The 19,956-nt window shown below is 49.3% G+C and overlaps 1 long non-coding RNA gene across 1 annotated transcript in view; it reads left to right on the top strand.

Moving 5' to 3' along the window:
• Positions 1-14,170, top strand: part of LOC115288017 — a 28,261-nt gene extending 14,091 nt beyond the window's left edge. Inside the window, exons 6-7 of the long non-coding RNA XR_003906780.1 lie at positions 1,308-1,531; positions 13,441-14,170. This is a non-coding gene — a long non-coding RNA (uncharacterized LOC115288017). The remainder of the gene's footprint in view (positions 1-1,307; positions 1,532-13,440) is intronic.
• The last annotated feature ends 5,786 nt before the right edge of the window (positions 14,171-19,956 follow it).

The raw sequence follows: 19,956 nt of genomic DNA, 5'->3' as shown, positions 1-19,956 counted from the left end.
AGGAAATGACTTTTGTTCTCACCTGTTCTACTCCGCTGTGCCCCCTCTGGTGACGTTTGCTGGTTTTCCTTTGGGCATAGAGGGTGTCCGGGGAGGATTCTGTCTCCTTTGTCCCAAGGGTAGGAGCATGATCTGAGCCAGGCCAGGGGGGCTCAGTTCAGGACTCGGTTCAGGACACATCAGGAGGAGGAAGTTTTGCGTGCCTGCCTGCACGAATGAACAAAGCTAAGTCGGAGAATGGGAGGATTGAGGTGAGGGAGAAATGTGGTCCGAACGAAATTGCCAAAGCCCCGCGTGTAGCTGACAGATTCCTGCCTGACTGTTTGGTCACATGACCTGATAAACCTCTCTCCCTGCTTCGATCTCATCGCTTACACGCCTAAGCTAGTGTGTGGTGTGAAAGCCTCCTGCCCGGAATCGGTCCTGGGCAGTGGGGTGTTACATGTGATGGAGCTGACAATGTCCCGTCCGCGTTGCCAGTTTGGATTTCACTGCCGTGATGGGGGAGAGGCATGGGCTGGAGGCCGCAAAACTGAGGGGGAGGGTAGAGCCTGCAGGCTGTTGCTAAGAGACAGAACTCCCAGGCCAGAGCCTGCGATGAGGATGACTTCTCTTGCTTTGGTTAATATCCCATGAAATGAGTAAATGCAAATAGACTGACAGAGCAGCAGGTACTGGGCCAGTGGACTGAGAGAGCGCTAGGTTCTAGACTGACAAAGTACTAGGTACTGGGCTAAGGGACTGATGGAGTACTAAGTCATACTAAGTACTAGTCTTCTTAGGGGTTTCTTTGCCAGAGGAGGGTCAGCTTGGCTGGCAGGGCCAGTGCTTGCTCAGCCCCGGTGCCCAAATCTGCCCCAACTGGAAGGGGGTCACTGATGGATCCTTCTGGACATAGAAATGGACAATGAGTGAAGGGGACCCGCTTGGAGAAAGAACTAGGGCCATCAGCTGGCTGCGGACTCCCCGTCTGGGAGGGCAGGTGCCCTTGCCGTTCTTGTCTAGGAGAGCAGGACTTAGCAGGGGACTGCTGGTCATCTCAGTGATGCCCCTTCACATTGCCCAGCGGAAATTGTATGGGATCATCCCGTTTTCTCTCCCCCTGTGACACGTGGTTGTGTTGTGGTTGCAGTACTTGTCAGGACTGTACTGCAAGGAATCTGCATGACCCAGAGAGCCCGGTCTGGAGCTGCATGCAAGAAGAGGACGTAATGTTAGGTTGCCAGTGCATGAATGGAAAGGAAGGTGTAAAGAGGTCAGCAGAGACCACGGGGGATTGAAGTGCACCTGTTACTATTTGCCTTCAGAGTCCAATCACTTCCTTTTCTGATGGTAACAACGCTCTGACTTGCTTTTGGAGAACAGACCTCTACCAACGACCGGGCATGGTCTGTGTCAACTTCTCTGGGCCACTGTGATCGATTCAAGGACAGGCAGGAGCCGAGACCAGGTGCCCAAGCCAGGAGGTTCGACTTCTGAGATTTTGAGGATCCCAGGAGGAGGGAAGTGGCCTTCCCACTAGGAAGTGCAGGTGAGAGGACACAGCCCACAGTGGCTGGTGGGGGCGGGGGTGTCGGCCTGCATGCAGCCAGAGAGGCTGATGGCAGGGTGGGAGACTGAGTGAGTCCAGGTCCTTATCCAAGCTCTGAGGACAGTCCCACTCTTGCACTATTAGTGGCATGAGCCAAAAAATAACCTCATCTTCTGCTTGAGACCATGTTTCTGAAAAGCGCGGGTGAGAACTCTGTGCTCACAGTCAGCAATGAGAAACGCATTGGCATGTCCGTGTGCTTTGGGCACGTTTGATGCCCAACTGCTCTCCTTCAATACATGTGAGGACAGCAGCTTCTCCTGAAACACCAGGCTTCGAGGAGGTAACACCGCACAGGGGAGACCTAGTGGAGGACATGCTTTTGGTTTTTGGTTTGGTATCCAGAGCCCTAGAGGGACTCATCCTACAGCATACAGGGCTTTTCTTGGTGCTGGGCACCACCTCTGGCAACCTCTGAGGAGGGACGTCCTACCTTCCACAGTCTGCATGTCCTTGGAGAGAGAGTGAGTTCAGGGGAGAGGCGGTAAGTGCAGTAAAGAGAGGGAATCCAAAGCAGGTTCCAGGCTCTGAGCTGTCAGCACAGAGCCTGATGCAGGACTTGAACCCACGAACTGTGAGATCATGACCTAAGGCGAGGTCGATGTTCAACTGACTGAGTCACCCAGGGTCCCTAAAATGTTCATGTTTAAGGTATGGTGCAGAAAGACCAAATAGAGGAGGGTACGGGGGTTGGGAGGTCAGGCTGGCATGGACCTGAAGAGTGTCTCCAGGAGGAGCGGCCAGTGCCGAGACCCCGGGAAAGCCCCCGAGTGGGAAGAGTATGAGGGCGGCTCAGATGGACGATCGGAGGTCTGAGCACAGAGGGTCTTGGGCATTGAATTTTCCTCAGAACATGGGCACTAGTGTAAGGTCTGAAGAAGGTGACCTGATGTGACCGCTGTGCTGGGGGCAGGCCGGCAGGTTCAGGCGGAAACACTGACCAGGAGAGGCTCTTGCAGTCATCTGGGAGAAGGTGATGGCACTTCACACCTGGGAGGGAGGTGGCCGAGGGGGGCGGCAGCTGGGTTCTGCGCCCAGGACCTGGTCGGAACCTAGCGAGGGACCCTCGGTCAGCCAGCGGGCGTTCAGCAAGTTGTGGTTTGCCAAATTTAGTGGAATAGGACCCACCTTTCCTGGTCACGGTGACAGGTAAGATAACTATTTTGTTTTGAGGCCCGAACCCGTGAACCATGACCTGAGCTGAAACCAAGAGTAACAGACTCCAGAAAAGCAAACCTGGAAGAAGTCAGTAGGCAGACCAGCGTGACTGTCCCATTGTCTTCAGCCACGACAGGGTCTCCACCTGAGTGTCCTGAAGCCTCGCACAGACGTGGCCCTTTCCACGACTTCGTGAGAGGGGCCTGTGCTGTGGCTCTCGGCTAGCACAGGACCTGCCATGAGCAAGCACGTCTATGACCCACGTCTATGATCGCAGCGGGTGCGGGTGCTGTGCCCGGGGTCCCCATCAAGGGACCCCAGAGGAGAACGCCGTGTGGAGTCAGGGGCGTGCACAGAGAAGGCCAAGGGACAACAGGTGCAGAACCCTGAGGGCTGCAGTGCAGGCCATTGAGCACCGGGAAGGCCAGCAGGGGCCAGGGGGCACAAGGACGGGCGCTCCCCTCCCTTGAGGGAACACAGCTCGCCGTAGCCTCATGGCCATCACTTCATCGCGTGCCTCTGGGGGCCCTGCTGGCTGAAGTCGCTGGCCTGTGCTGGGACAATGGCCCCAGGCGACGAGGACCTTGTTCCTCCCATCGGTTTCCCTGCTGAAGCTCTGTGTCCCCTGTCCTCTGCTCCATCAGCCCGTTAACCGTTATAGGTGTTTATAGTCGTTGGAGTCTGGGGGGCTGCTGAGCGTGTTCCAGAAAGGGACTGTGGTGGCAGGTGACCCTCAAACGTGGTGGCTGAGGACAGCTGGATGAGGGGCCATGCAGAGGTGTGGGCAGGGGAGGCACTGGCAGGTGGCAAAGGGTGACTCAGGATACCGCTGTCACCCCCTGGGGGGAGCAGGCAGGGTGGGGCCCACAAGGTGCCTACGTGCCAGGACCTGGGGCTGCCATGGGGGCACGTGGCCATCATCACCTTCAGAGTGGGAAAGGGGGGTGGGGGGCATGTTTCTGGTCCCGCTCTTCTTCTACCCTAGGATATCTGTTGGCCTCTCCCAACTGTGAGCCGGGGGCCAGGGAAGCCACAGGCCGTCTGCCGAGCCGGCCTCCCTGGGTGCAGAGTGAGGTCCTGGGACTGGGGGATGGGCAGTGTGTGTTGACGGGGCCTGCGGTCAGCAGCTGCCCCAGCCCCCTCTGATCTGCCTATCCCTGGTATGCCTGGTCAGAACAGTCCCCTTTCAAGACTATTTGCGTTTTGGTGGCACCTTTTTTTTTTTTTAGGAGAGAAGTCGATGTTTCTTAATGCCAACGTGTAATGTAGATTCTTTGAAGGCTTAAGGGTGATGGGGCCGAGATGGAGGGTGGGCCACCTAAAAAGTGTGACAGATCATGAGGGAAGGGCTGCCGGCAGAAAATGCTGGGGGTAGAGGTGGGGATCACGGGCCAGGGGGCATTGGTGAGCTGGGCACCACGCAGCGGAGAGGACAAGCTGGAGAAGGTTCTGGAACGATGACACAGACCCAGCCCTAAGTCAGAGGTGCCAGGGGTTTCTGAGTGTGCGAATCAGGGGGAGCAAAGTAGCGTCCTCCTTACAGGCTTGTGGGGAGGTGTGAATGCGTCCGCACGTGGAGAAGCCGTGTAGGTACACGGTGTGAGCTCAGCGGTACGGCAGTGCCTTGGGCTTCAGGGAGCTGCCCGGGGCAGTCTCAGCTGACCTGACGGGCTGTGAGCCTCCGAGTGCTCGTGGTCAGCGTCACGCCTAACACACAACTCCGTTCCCTCCACGGACAGCACAGGATCCGGGGCAGGAAGGGCAGATGGAAGAACAGAAATCAGACCTGCCAATCAAGGGGGAAAGTTTGCAACCTTGACTTTGCCAAGCTGCTGACTTTGTTTGATGCTGGCACCGTCCCGGGAGAGTCTCAGGGACCTGGTGGTTTCTGCCGAGAGGAGGCATGTGTCCTGAATCGTTCACGAACAGGTGTGTGGCAGGGAGGGCTTGGAGCCTTGATCCTCCGCAAGGCCAGGCCTGGTTTGATTGTTTCACTTTGGTTTGAGCAAAGACAGGGAGCACACTCAAAGAGCTTTAGTTTGGGGGGATTTTCTTACCTTTTTGAGAGACAGAGAGAACATATAGCAGAGAGAGAATCCCAAGCAGGATCCATGCTGTCAGCACAGTCTCATGCGGGGCTTGAACTCAGGAACTGTGAGATCCTGACCTGAGCCGAAATCAAGAATTGGATGTTTAATTGACAGAGCCCCCCAGGCACCCCTGGTTTGGGGGGATTTTCAAGCTCCATGTCCCCGTTCTCCTTTGTTAGTGCCCAGGAGTGTTCCTCTGGGTCTTGCTGCATCTCGGACAATGTCTTCTCTGTGATTCTTCCTGGGCTCCTCTCTGCTTACGACTTAAATTCACAATGTTAAACGCAGCTTTCCTCCAAGTTCCATCTTCCCATCTTTTATCTTCTTTTCCAGGCCCTTCCTGTGGGGTCTCACCTATCACCGTACTTCTGACAGTCTCTTGGATGTCCTCATGCACCCCTCTCTCATCAGTGACAAAAACTCGCCGCATTGAAACGACAGCTACTTTCCACCTCACTGCTCCATTTGCCGTGTTTATTTATGTGGCTACAGGGGCCTCTGTCCTGGCTGGACTCCCGGCTGGCTTCCAGCCTTGTTCTCCATTCTCTCTGGAGACGTCCGGATGACCCATTGCCAACCCTTGTGGTTTCTTCCCATGAGTCTCTTGTCCCTGCTCGTGGTTCTTCTCTAGCTTCTGCACTGGTTAACTCCACTCTGTGTGTTTTGGGGACTTCTCACTTGATTAGGTTTCCGGTCCATTTTCCTCATTGTTACCTGGGTGTTCTCTGTGACATGGGCTGTGCCATGTGGGTGTTCTTCTTCTTTTTTTTTTTTTTAATTTTTCTTTATTTTTGAGAGAGAGACAGAGCATGAGCAGGGGAGGGGCAGAGAGAGAGAAGGAGACACAGAACCCAAAGCAGGCTCCAGGCTCCACGCTGTCATCACACAGTCCAATGCAGGGCTCGAACTCACAGACAGTGAGATCATGACCTGAACTGAAGTCGGACACTCAACTGACTGAGCACCCCAGACGCTCCATGTGGGTGTTCTTCTATGACATGGGTCAGGTAGTGTCTGGTTTCACTCCTGGTCGTGGCCTCAAGGCCCTCAAAGATGTGGCCCTGACCCACTTTTCCAGCTCCCTCCTCCCCTCCCCCATGTAGGTCTCCGCTGGCCCCCACGCCGCCCCACCTGCCGTCTCTGCCTCTTGGTCTGCTCAGCCATCTGTGGGATCCTCCTCACTTCCACTCAGACCCACCTCCCTGGTAGGTTTCCCTCAGGTTGGAATGAATGGGTCCCCGCTAGGCTGACTTCCTCTCTGCTTTGTATAGTAGTGGCTGGCTTTCAGAGGAGGAGCCACAGAATCTTCTTACTTCTTTGGCCCCGTGGCTGCATCCCAGCAGCCTTTACGCCTGGAGGGTTCTCCATACCGTCAACTGGTGCACAGAGGTCAAAGTCACACGCTATGGGTAATCGCTATGGGTAATCGGAAGGCCAGCCTTGAAGATCCAGCTCCTCGCTGGGGGCAAACGCGTGAAAGAAGAAAATCCCTTGAAAAATGTAAACTGTGCTGCCCCGGGGGCTCATTCAACGCCACCACCCCTGCCGGCATTCTCGCCAGGATGGCTTTAAACGGGGCCCTTTTCAGACTCTCTGGTGTGTCTACAGGCTAGGAGTTTCATTCATTTAAAAAAATGTAAATAAGTGCAGCTGCATCTGGCTTTTGAACAATAAAAAGGGAGTCGGTGGTGCTAAACCAAGTGAGAAGATGCTCTAAATTGAGAAAGACACCAGCTTCGAGGATACTTTAAGGAGCACTAATAAGTATATTTAGAAAACTCAGACGGCAGCATTCGTGCCTCCAGCCTGTCTTTTGTCTTTTGTTCACCCTGTGAGCCAGCAGAATTCGAGCTGATGGCTTCTGAAGAAGAGAGAGAGAGCTGGCAGCTTCCCAGGACGCAAGGACTGGTGAGGACAGAAGTCACATGCGTTCAACATGCAGGTTGGAATTCTCCGTTACAAGACTTAAAATAACTATATAACTTCATACATCTTATTAGAGGGTTTTTTTTTCATTAAGAGTTAAGCCATGTTCAGCTTTCAAAACCTGACTTTCCAGCAATCTGTAGAGTTACTTTAAGGTGGTGACCGAGCGGCCATTTTGCTGTGGGTCCTAGAAGGACTCCATGCACCTACAACCCCCACCCGTAGACCTGGAATGTCCGAGCCGTCTGAAAACAGCCAATCATGAAGCTCCAGCTTCCCTTACCCTGACAGAGGAAGCAACCTGTCCCATCCCGCCACGTCCCTAAAGTGCCCTTATTTGGTGGTCTGCCCTCCCAAGACCAAACCCAGAACCCCCTCACCCACAAAAAACCCCGTCCTTCCTAAACCAGGTGCGACTTCCCTGACACCCCCTTTCCTGGAGTCACGGAACCTCGCCTGGGAATCACAGATCCCAATAAAGGCTTTCTTGGCTCCATAACTTGGTCTCTTTCTTTCCTCTCATCTCTGCCTCCATCCATTAAATCTTACACAATCAGCTTGGAAGTCCATTTGTTTGAAGACCTAAGGCGCTTTCTTCTAAAAATACAACTGGGTGCCCAGGCTGGCCCACCAGCGCCATTTAAACTTATAATATTGATGCCATGTTGTGTGTTTGCGAGAAAAATTCGTAACACAATCCATTTCCCTTGCAACATTAGCACATAGGTAAGTAATTTAATCCCTCATCCCTGAAATTGATTACGGAAGGTTTTCATTTTTACTAAATGGTGACACCTGCGGGGGCCTAGGGTTAACTAAGGAAGGACGATGGTGTAGCGTAGATCGGTGCTAGCGGATCGTCCGCAGGGAGATGTGTGTCCTGAGACATTCCAAGAGATGATTGGACCTTTAGGACCTGAAACTGTGCTTCTGGTGTCGGGCTACCTTCCTCCTCGGGTGGCCGTGCTGCTGGCACCATCAGGCACTGGCCCCTGTGGGGCTCACTTGTCCTTGGCTCACGTGTGAAAGAAAATGGAGGACAAAGGGAGGGACATTCTCCTGCGGGAACTGAGGACAAGTTGCACGAGAGGAAAGAGGGAGACAAGGCTCTTGAAAAAGATGTGTGTATGTGTGTACAAGAAATAGATTTGCCTAACTGGGGAAATGGGGCCGAGTGAGCAAAACTGCCCCATTTCCCCTTCAGGGAGACATAGTCGTTCATCAGATTTGAGCATCTGGGCCCTTAGCGGGCCAGGCCATGGCCTCTTGACCTCAGGAAGAAGTAGAAAGGACACAGCGAGGAACTGACTTCTTTAAGGGACGTTCTTCATAAATTGGCAGTTTGTAACTTTGGGGGTTTACTGCTCTCCCTCATGAACAACTTTGAATTTTATGATGATGATTTCTTTCTCTTCCACGCAAAGGAAACTATGGTGTCCTGTTTTTTTTTATTTAAAAAATTTTTTTTACATTTTATTTTTAAGAGAGTGAGACAGAGTGTGAGTGGGGGAGGGGCAGAGAGAGAGGGAGACACAGAATCTGAAGCAGGATCCAGGTTCTGAGCCGTCAGCACAGAGCCTGGCGGGAAGCTTGAACTCACAAACAGTGAGATCATGACCTGAGCCAAAGCTGGACCCTTAACCGACTGAGGCCCCCAGGCGCCCCTACCATATCCTGTCTAAACACTGCTTGTCTCTCTCGGTCCCCACCCCCACCCCCTCTAATCCAGCCTGCTCCCACCCTTCAGAGGACACTTCCTTCCATTGCACCTCTCTCCAGACAAAGATTTGGTGGCTTCCCATCCCCTTGTAAGTTTGAGCTTTGTGCTGAGTGTTTGGGGCCCCCACCACATTCTGTTTTCCAGAAGAGATACTGTAGGAGCCTATAAAGGCATGCAGCGCTTGGGGTTCTTGGTAGAAAACTACAGACAGCAATCTGGTGAATTTGAGCAGAGACATGGTTTGTCACGAGGGTGTTTTGTAGCTCCCAGAACCGCCGGGAAGGCTGCAGAACCAGGCTCGGAAATGGATGGGAACAAGCACACTAGTTTCCGCCCAGGGACTGTCTCGTTGGAACCCCACCTAGACGCCACTCTTGCCCCTGCCATCCACTCCTCCATCTAGCGGCTGTGATGATCTTTCTAAAATTTAACTCTGCTTATGAAACCCACCTGCTGTTACATAATAGAGATTTTCTTTGCTCTTTGTCCCAGGTTCTGAGCATGGAGCTTCTAAAACCCATGGGATTTCTCAAGTGATGGGAGTGCCATTGTGTTTCATGGTGGGTCTTGATGGTCTATGCTGACAAGATGGCCCACGCCAGAAACACCAGCCTTGTGGTCAGTGGGGCTGTGAGCCCACATGGTGCCAGCTTGCCCTTGGGGGCGGGGGGGCCGTTGAAGATGCAGTCCAACCATGTGGCCCTCGGTTCTGTCTGCCAGTGTCGCCATGGTGACCAAAACCTGACAGACACTGGGGACTGAGGCTGGAGTGAGTTGCCCTGGTTGGTGACACATCCCAAGTTCCCAGGGAGTCCCCAGGGAGAGGATATGGGCCTCCCCCAGACCTGGCTGGTCCCGAATGCCGTGAGTCATCCTAGTGAGTTATCAAACCTAAGGAGGCCATGGCGACCCCTGCATTATTTAGCCAGCTGGTCAGAAGTGTGGGTGGCCTCAGGACCCTGAATTCATAGCCGGCATTGAAGTAGTGACTGCCTTCTCAGAGGCTGTGCCCTTGAACCAGGGGGGTCTGCACTGACTCTGGGTGCTTAGTGTCAGAACCCCAGGAAACCACCTGCTTTTCACCATCAACTGGATTTCGTTAAACCAGAATGAAATGAGTCTTCATTCGGCCGGGCCCACTGTCTCTCTGGTGCCATGTCCCTCTGTGTGCTGCTCCTCGTTTGATGTGCTCTGGACATACCGGCCTTTCTCTGTCCCTCAGACTCTCCATGCTGGCTCCCTATAGAGGCCTTGCACCTGCTGTTCCCTCTGCTTGGAATGCCTTTCCTCAGATCTGCGCATGGACCCCGCTGCGGGCGGGCCGAAGTGCTGTTGGGCAAATGCGTCTTGTGCACCTCTAGCCCCACAACCTAGAACTGCAGCTGAGTCTGTTAATGATAATTCTGCAACCTGCCTGCTCAGACGTGAGGTCTGACCTTCAGTAGATGGGCTCTGGGGCTGTGAGAGACCAGAGGTTCTCTGTCATGGTTATCGAAACTTGAGGGGTCTCTGTCATGGTTATTGAAGCTTGAGGGGTCTCTAGCCTTGCATCAACTTGCGTCCCTCCGGGGACCCATCCAGATGCCCATGTTTGGGTTGGTTTGCGGAACTGTCAGGAGCTGAGCATTAGTGCTGTTGGGGAGCAACGGCTCCTCTAGGGTTTCAAACAGAGGGAATTGAATACAGGAACTTGGTAATGGAGGTCTTGTGAGAGTGGCTGAGCAGAAAGTGGAAGGCGAATGACTCCAAGACTGGCTGCTTCAGGAAGCCCGGCCACTTCTGGGGGCTGAATGCGCAGAAGAGAGCACGGTGTTGACCCGAGTCCATGGCTGACATGTCAGCAGCATCAGGATCATGGCCATGTCTCCCTGCCTCCGACTTCCCGCCTCCTGGTGCCTCCCCATGCAGAGCCTGCTGGCAAGGGAGTCTGGGAAACCCAGTGTTCAGTCTTCCAGGCCTGTGGGGGGAGGCGTAGCTATAAGCAGAGACTCAGGGGGGCCCCCAGGCAAGCCTTCCCTGCCCTCCCAGACCAGAGCAGATCACACTACTCTCCCTCTCAGAACTTTCTGGACCTAGACCCTCATAGATCTTCCCGAGTCTTGTTCCTGGGTATTATGTTTATGTGCACACACACATGCATGTATATGTATATACTACACATATATTTGTATTAGTTTCTGTTTTCCCTGCTAGAAGTTTCTAGAAGACAGGGCATGGGTGGGTTTTGCTCTCCGGTGTCAGCAGCACCTGAACATAGCAGACACTCACAAATGTTTGTGGAACGAACATGGAGCTGTGAGCATCTCCCTGACTTCACCAAGGCCCCTCCTCTGGTCTGGACTCAGGGGTGTCCTCCCTCCAACTCTCAGGAAACCTTAAGATCAGCAGAAGCCTCAGCTCTGACAGATAAATGTTTTCGAGTCCGTGACACTGTCTCATTGTCTGCTGGTGATACTCAAGGAGGATCTTTTCTGAAGAGACAGTGACAGGGCACATTTGACATGGTGCTCTAGACAGGGCACATATTTTTAGCAACAAACCCTGTGACAATCACAAGCCAGATCTAGTAAGTCATTCAGCCACTTACTTGGACTGTTGATGGGCGAGTACTCAGGGACTACCTGTGTTCACACTTGCAAGATTGTTGCCAAGCTGGCAGCTGAATGAACAAAAGGATGTCAAAATTCAAAACAGTGATACTTCCTAACAATTGGAGATATTTCAGTTTCTCTGGCAATTTGATAAACGACCAGGGAAGAACAGAGAGGGTCCGGAACTCTAAATTGGTCTGGAAATAATGCCTGAGTTTTCAAGGTAAAGTAATTCTCTTTTGCCCTTCTCTTTCCTGGGCTTTGCCTGGTACCTACCATGGATATCCTCAAGGAGGCAGTGCTGAGAGTGACATAGACACTGTCACCCTCCGGGCTCCAGAGCCTGAGGGGCAGAGTGACTCCTCTGGCCCTTCTGAGTGATGTTGATTCTGACTGAAGTGTATTGGAACTTACCTTAGTGTTTCAGGGTCATAATGTATTTGGTTAGTGACTGTTCATTTGAGTCATGACTTTACAGATTTATTATTAATTGCTGAGACGTCAGAAGTCCCCAAAGACTTGCTTTTTCTATCCCTGTTGACTGTATAGTGTTCTTAGTAAAGGAAAACCTTTGCTTAGGAAGTGCCAATGTTTCTCAGCTACTTCTCAGGCTAACCCGGGGGACTTCCAGAGAACCCCACCCATCCCCGCAGCCATCTGCCTATGCACCATCCATTCACCACGCCTGTATTGGACTCCTATATTGATCACCCTCCACCCACCTGGCAGGGAGATGCTGGTCACTGGGGCTGGGTGGGGGGAGCATGGATTGCCCCTGGAGGGCTGCACTGATGCAGTCATCCCTAACTTTCACTGGGGTCAACTGGAATGAAACACCAGTGGAAACAAATGCACTGGCTAGAGTGACATGTCAGGCATTTGCCAACTAAGGAGGAAGTAGTAATTCAGAAACAGAAGCTAGAACTGGAGGGTCATAGATGGGCAATCGGCCCATTGAACAAAGATAGTGAAGGCTAATGGTAATTAATCACCAAATAAGCCCAAACGGGAAGGCTGTGCTAAATGGCCCCAAACTTAATTGGAAGGGTAGCGGGTGTCCCTGAGAGAGCCTTATTGTCAGTTCTGTCAAGTCTGCTATGCCAAGGTCATGGCCCTGAGTGGGGCAGAGTGAGAATCCTGAGACCCGCAGTGGGGAGGTCTGGGTCAGTAAAGTCTTGAATCTCTGGATCCCTCTGAGCCTTCTGGGCCCACAGAAGTAACCTATTTCTCTCTGTTAAAGGCTAGTACTCCCTCTTTCTTCAAGATGATGCCACCAGGCCAGTAAGTAGGTTTCAGCACTTCCATAGCCTGACTGGAGATGTGATGGGCCTGTGAAGGGAGGAAAGGGAGCTACAAGACGTCCACACCATTCTCTGGCACAAGCTGGGAGAGTATATGTGGGGAAGGATTCTGAGGATTCTAGATCAGTGTACATGAGGAGAGATTCTGAAGGTTCTAGATCAGCATGTCAGGGAAAGGATTCTGAGGGTTCTAGATCAGTATATGTCGGGGTAGATTCTGAGAGGAGGCTCTAGATCAGTGTATATGGGAGATTCTGGGAGTTCTAGATCAGGGTACATGGGGAAGGATTCTGAGGGCTCTAGATTAGGAGAGGACATAAAGTTGGATGGTGGAAGCTTATCAATATGGGACTATGCTTTCATGGTACAGGATTTAATATCCTTGTAAAACCCCTGGGAGATGGTGCTAATATACTGAAGGATGGCTTTCTAAAAAAAGCCTGGAAAAGAAAAGGCCTGGAGAAAACAGTGGTTAATGTTAACTGAGGTAGAGATGTCAAATGCTGGGGCAGTGAAAGAAGGAATCACAAGTCTCAGAGAAGTGGGCATACGAGAGTGGAGGAAATCTTATCTAAAGATGGAAAGCTCACCAATGACCGTATTTGGTGGGCAGCTCTGAGAACTGTTTACTGACATAATAAGGTGCATGCTGAAGAAGCGAGCCCCAGTGTCATTGGGAAGCTCTGTGGTGACTCCTCTGCAGGACTGTTGTCAGGATATGCTGTGACAGAACTGAGTTCTCTTACAGAAATGGAAATTATACAATTCCCAAATAATCAAGGCCAGGTGGTGGCACATATGTGTCAGAAACAAGATGGAGCATGATTGTTATAATGAAAGACAAGGTCAGAGTGATAGCCATGGGACCAAGCTCTCAGGGACCTGTGGGGCTGGTAAGTAGAACACGGTGTCCCTAGGGGCCAAAAGAGATGAATGCCGGGGATGTTGCTCAGATATGTAATCAGCACAATCAAGGATGGATGACCAGGAGGCTGAGGGCAACTGTCACAATTTAAAAAGTAATTTTTATTTTATTTTATTTTATTTTTTTACTAATTTCCAGACATGAGACAGTTTTCAGACCCAAACTGACTACAGAAGAGGCCAAGTTTCCATGGACACAGCAGCCAGGACTCTGACCTGATAAGGCTGCTACAGAGACCTGCCACTGCCGAATGCCCATCTTCTGCTAACAGGGATCAGTGCTAAGCTCCTGATATGTCATCATCTCTTGAGAAGACAGACCAACCACTTGGCGTCAAGTTGATTGCACTAAACCTGTTTTACTTGGAAGGCAGAATGATTCATCTTGCCTACAATGGACACATATTCCAGGTACAAGTTTGTCTTTCCTGACTTTAGGGTCTCAGTCAGCACCACCAACTGAGGGGCTCAGTGTTTGACCCACCAACATGGGATCCCATGTAACAGCACCATGAGTCAAGGAACCCACGGAACAGCACAGGAGATGGAGAAGCAGGGATGTGCTTATGGGATCCACTTGCCCCATGAAACTTTCCATTACTCAGAGGGTGCCAGACTGAGGGAGCAATGGAGTCCTCTTTTGAAGGCAAGATGGAGGCATCAAATTGGAGATGATCCCCTGAGAGGGCGCGTCCTCCAGAAGGTGACAGACACCATGAAGGTATAACCACTGTATCTCATGGCTCCACTAGGTACAATGTATTACATGGGCCTGGAAACCAAGGGGGGACGGCGGGCAGGGCTCTACTGACCATCACTTTCCAAGATGTACCATTTAAACCATTTGCAGAGAATGTGAGTATAAATACAGTTGGGTTTAAATCCACCATCTTCTTGTCTTCAGTTTGTTCTGGCTGGTCTTCTGTCCCTCCTTTCCTCTTTCTTCTGCATTTTTGGAGATCAACTGAATACTGTTTAGGATTCCCTTCTACTTACTTTTTTGGTTTATTGGCTTTAATTCTTTGTCTTTTATTAGTGTTTGCTTTAGGGTTTATAGGCTACATCTTCAACTTGTCACAGGTAATATTATGCCAGCCGGATATCATAAACAACTTACAATAGTGTATTTCCAACCTGCCCTTCATCCTTTGTGTGATCTTGTTGTTATAGGTTTTATTTGCATGTGTGCTATACATATCAGAATACATTATTATTATTGCTTTAAATAGTTGGCTAGCTCGCAAAAAGATTTAAATAATAAGTAGAACATTTTATATTTACTGTGGGAAGCAGATTTCACACAAGATCTCCAGGAGTCATACCCAAGTGTACATTATGCTTTTTAATAATCCCCTCCCCTTGAGTGTGAGTGAAGTTTGTGAATATGATGAGATCTCTCTGTGATTAGGCTACTAACAAGTTGACCTTGAGTTAATAGAGACAGATTATCCTGGGTGGTCAGGTGAGCCCTTTGAAAGATGGTTTGGAGGTCAGAAGCTGAAAGTGGGAAGTACGAGAGATTCTTTTGTCCGTGAAGGGGCCATGTGGCTAGGACCCATGGGCAGCCACTTAGACCTGCAAGTCATCCTCAACTGAAAGCCAGAAAGATAAAGGGATTTCGGTTTTACAACTTTGATTTTAGTTTGGTGAGACGATGAGTAGAGGACCCCGCTAACCCAAACACAGACTCTTGACCTATGGGAGCTATGAGATAATAAATAGGTGTTGTTTTAAGCCACTAAATTCATGGCAATTTGTTACACAACAAGGGGAAAACAGTACATTTACCTGCATGATTACCATGCTGTGCTTTTCATTCTGTTGTGTAGCTATACACCTCCGTCCACTATAGTCTTCCTTCTGCTTGAAGGGCTTCCTTTAATATTTCTTGAAGGGCTGGTTCACTGATGATGAATTCGTTTATATCCCTGAACTAGAATGGAAGGGTCTGACCAGTTTTTAGCTGTTGACTTTGGGACTTACCCTAGGAGGATGAATTTGTCAACTTTTGTAGGTCTGCAGGTCTTTATTTTATGTTCAGTTTTTGAAATATATTTTAGTTGAGTATAAAAGTCAGGGTTGACAAGTTTGCCAGTACTGAAAACATTTTGCTCCACTGTCTTCTAGCTTCTGTTGCTTCCAGAGAGAAGTCTGCTGCCACTCTTTCTTCTGATGTATGTCATGTGTTTTCCTACTCTGACTGCTTTTAAGATTTTTTCTTTATCACTGGTTATGAGCAGTTTGACTTTTGATGTGTAGTTTTTCTTCATGTTTCTTCTGCATGGTGTTCACTGGGTTTCTTGCATCTGTGGGGCTTATAAGGTTTTAAATAAATTGGGAAAATTTCTCTATAATTCTTTCTCTGTGCCTCCCTCTCCTCTCTTTTTTAAATTCCAGGTGTTTGGCTGCTATTACTATGCATTTATGTTCACACATCTTTTCCTCAGCAATTTCTACCTCCTGTAAGTCCATGCAAAATACTTTTAATCTTATACATTCTAGTTTTCATTTATAGACCTTCAGTTAGAATCTTTTTAATATACCCCATATCTGTACTTAGTATGTATGATATTTCCTCTAGCTTTTCCATCATATGAAATACAGTTAGAACAAATGTTTTTACTGCCATGCCCACAAATTCTATCATTTTTGTGATTCCTGGATCAGCTTCAGTTGGTAGATTTTTTTCCCTGTTATAGATTATATTTTCCTGCTTTTTTGCATACCCTGTAATTTTTTCTTAGATGCCAGACAGTTCATTTTACCTTGTTCGGTTCTGGATACTCTTGTGCTTCCCCTAAATATTATTGAACTTTATTTTGGGATGTGCTTAAGTTACTCATTTGATAGTTCCCCATCTTGCTTTTAATATTTGTTAGGTGGGACCAGAGTAGCATTTAATCTGTGGATCATTTCCCCCAGTACGGGCACAGACCTTCTGTATACTCTACTGAGGTTCTGGGAATTAGGAGAGTTTTCACTCTGGTAAGAACAGGAACTCTCCCTGTCATGGTGTCCAGGAATTGTTCTTTCTAGGACTTCCTTGTGGTTCTTTCCCCAGCCTTAGTTTCCTCACACATACAAGCTGGGCAGCACTCAGCTGACACCTAGAGGAGGAATTTCTGTAGATCTCTTGAGCTCTTTCTGTGCACAGCTCTGTCATCTTTGGCACTTTGTCCTGGAACGCTAGCTGTCTTGGCCCTTCTGTGGTCCCGCATCTGTGTCCTCAATTCAGGGAGACCACGGGGGCTCTGCCTGGGTTCCCTTCTTCCTCTCTGAGCCGTAGCCTGGAAACTGTCCCAAACCAGTAAGGTGGGCTAACGTTGGACTCACGTTTGTTTGTGATCTCTCAGAGATCACCATCCTTCATTGCCTGCCTTCCATCCTGTGTCTGGAAAACCATAGCTTTATATAGTTTCTCTATTTTCTTAGTTGGTTCAAGCAGGAAGTAAATCCGGCTCTGTTTCTCCATCTTACCTAGAAGTCAACCTATAGTTACTATTTTTTTCCTTAAGGTTTACTTATTTTTGAGAGAGAGAGAGAGAGAGAGAGAGAGAGAGAGAGAGAGAGAGAGAGAGAGAATCTGAAGGAGGCTCCAGGCTCTGAGCTGTCAGTACAGAGCCTGACTTGGGGGCTCGAACTCAGAAAGAGGAATATCATGACCTGAGCCAAAATCAAGAGTCAGACATTTAACTGACTGAGCCCCCCAGGCGCCTGTGACCCAGTGCTCATCCGGATAAGTGTACTCTTAATCCCTCTCACCTGTTTCACCCATTCTGCCCCACCCCCTCTGGTGACCATCAATTGTATTTAAGACTCTGGGTCTTTTTTCTTTTTTCTTTGTTTTATTTCTTAATTCCACATATGAGTGAAATCATATGGTATTTGTCTTCCTCTGACTGACTTATTTCACTTAGCATTGTGCCCTTTAGGTCTATCCACATTGTAACAAATGGCAAAATTTAAATCTTTTTCATGGATGAATAATATTCCATTGTGTATACACACATCTTCTTTATCCATTCATCTGTCGATGGACATTTGGTTTGCTTCTGTAATTTGGCTATTATAAACAATGCTTCAGTAAACATGGGGACATATATATCTTTTTCAATCAGCATTTTCATATTCTTTAGGTAAATACCCAGGAGTGGAATTACTGGGTCTTATGGTAATTCTATTTGTAATTTTTTTGAGGAACCTCCATGCTGTTCTCTACAGCAGCCACACCAGTTTGCATTTCCACCAACAGTGCATGAGGGGTCCTTTTCCACCGTGTCTTCACCAACACCTGTTATTGTACTTTTAAAATATTTGAAGACTTCAGGTTCATAGCACCCATCTGCAGTATGGAGGTGAGTTTCTTCTCCTCTGGCAAGGGTCCCTCACCATTCCCCTCCAAACACACATCCAGGTTGTGGGACCCCCAGTGGGGTGTGGACCTGTGAGTTCAGCTTGAGGTTCCAGGGACCCAGCTGATCCACCCCCCAAATTTTCTCATTTTACACTTGTGCTCCCCCACTCCCCATTGACCCCCTACTATAGCCCCCCCTCCCCTGCAGAAAATCTCCCCTGTCAGGGGTGGGGCTCCGACAAACACCTGTGTGCCCTCCAGCCTGTTTCCTGCAGATTTATACACATAACACATACCAAGTGGAGTCTGGGTTTCTTACTTTCACATATGAGTTCATACTACAAATTCTTTGGTAGTAGGTTTTTTTTCCTTCTTTCTTTCCTTATTTTCTCCACCCATTCTCCCCTCCCTCCCCTCCCTTCCTTTCCCCTCTTCCTTCCTTTCTTCCTTCCTTCCTCCCTCCTCTTTTCTCTCTCCTCTCCTCCCCTCTCCTCCTCCTCCCTTCCTCCCTCCCTCCTTTCCCCTCCCTCCCTCCCTTCCATTCCTTCCTAACAAACAAAATGAATGCTTTAAAGAATTACCTTGATCTTAAAGGGGCTTATAAAACACTAAGTTGGCATTCAAGTAATTGATTCTTCTGTAGGAAACATCCATTTGCCACAGATCAACCACTCAGTTGTTGACTAATTAATCATGTAGTTTCTCAAAAGTTCTCCATTTCCTCTCTATAAACAAATACTCCACCACAGGGAGGCTTGAAACTATTTGATAGCCAGCAGCGTGCTCAGGGCTCCATTGGGAGAGTCATGTCTATGCCCCATGTTTCTGGCTCTCCACTAGAACGCCCAGCTGGGGTTGCCTGTGTCATGTGCCCTCGCCTCGTCCCGAGAACCCTGGGTGAAGAGGCATCTCTGTCCACTCCTGCACATACTCACTTTGGAAAGACATGATAATGACTGTGGGTTCGAGTTCCCACAGCGGATTCACATTTCCATGAACCACACAGTCAACACTTACTGTGTGCCCACCACAGTTACCCATGCTCACATGTATGAACCCAGTCAACCTCCTGGCCCTTTGAAGTGGGTCCTCTTGGGCTCCTGATGTTACACGTGAGGAAAAGGAGTCATGGAGAGGTTGCCCTACTTGCCTCAGGATGCCCAGTGAAGTCCAGAGGCAATGGTTTGCACTGGAGCCATCTGACCCTGGACCCTATACTCATGATCACAGAGGTTTGGCCTCCAAACGCGATCAGGGTTTATTCATTATTTATCTTGAAGAAATCTGACATTGGGTTTTAATAAAAATCATGCTATCGAAATTTCAAATAATTGACAGGGCTGCTCAGAAGAGTCATCCCTAAGAGAGCTTGACTGTTTGGTAAAAGTTAGTTCCCTGGATCCCCTTGGATAGGAAAGCCTCCAAAAGATGTTTTAGGTCTACATTTATTTTAAAATTTAAATTTCAGTAAGTTAACAAGGAATGCAGTATTAGTTTTAGGAGTAGAACCCAGTGATTCATCACTTACATATGACACCCAGTGCTCGTCCCAACAAGCTCCCTCCTCAATGCCCATTCCCCACCCAGCATCCCTCCAGCAACCCCCAGCTCGTTCTGTCATTAGGAGTCTCTTATGGTTCATTTCCTTCTCTCTCTCTTTTTTCCCCTTCTATATGTTCATCTGTTTTGTTTCCTAAATTCCACGTGTGAGTGAAATCACCTGGTATCTGTCTTTCTCTGACTGACTGACTTTGCCTAACATAATCCACTCTACTCCATCCACACCATTGCAAATGGCAAAATTTCATTCTTTTTGATGACTGAGTAGTATTCCATTGTATCTATATACCACATCTTCTTTATCCATTCATCAGTTCATGGACATTTGGGCTCTTTCCATACTTTGGCTATTGTCGATAGTGCTGCCACAAACATTGGGGAACATGTGCCCCTGTGAATCTGTATTTTTGTATCCTTTGGGTAAATACTCAGTACTGCAATTGATGGATTGTAGGGTAGTTCTACTTTTAGTTTCTTTTTTTAATGTTTATTTATTTATTTTGAGGGTGGGGAGAAGAGGCAGAGAGAGAGAGGGAGAGAGAATCCCAAGCGGGTTCTGTGCTGTCAGTTCACAGCCTGACTTGGAGCTCAGTCTCACAAATCATGAGATCATGACCCAAGCTGAAATCAAGATTTGGACGCTTAACCAGCTGAGCCATGCAGGTGCCCCTTTTTTTAGTTTCTTGAGGAATCTACATTCTCTAGGGTGGCCGCAGCAGGCTGCATTCCCGCCAACAGTGC

This window comes from Suricata suricatta, chromosome 3 (genome assembly GCF_006229205.1).
Source record: "Suricata suricatta isolate VVHF042 chromosome 3, meerkat_22Aug2017_6uvM2_HiC, whole genome shotgun sequence".
Lineage (NCBI taxonomy): Eukaryota > Metazoa > Chordata > Mammalia > Carnivora > Herpestidae > Suricata > Suricata suricatta.
The sequence above is the reverse complement of the archived record's forward strand: the minus strand, read 5'-3'. Positions and strand labels throughout refer to the sequence as shown.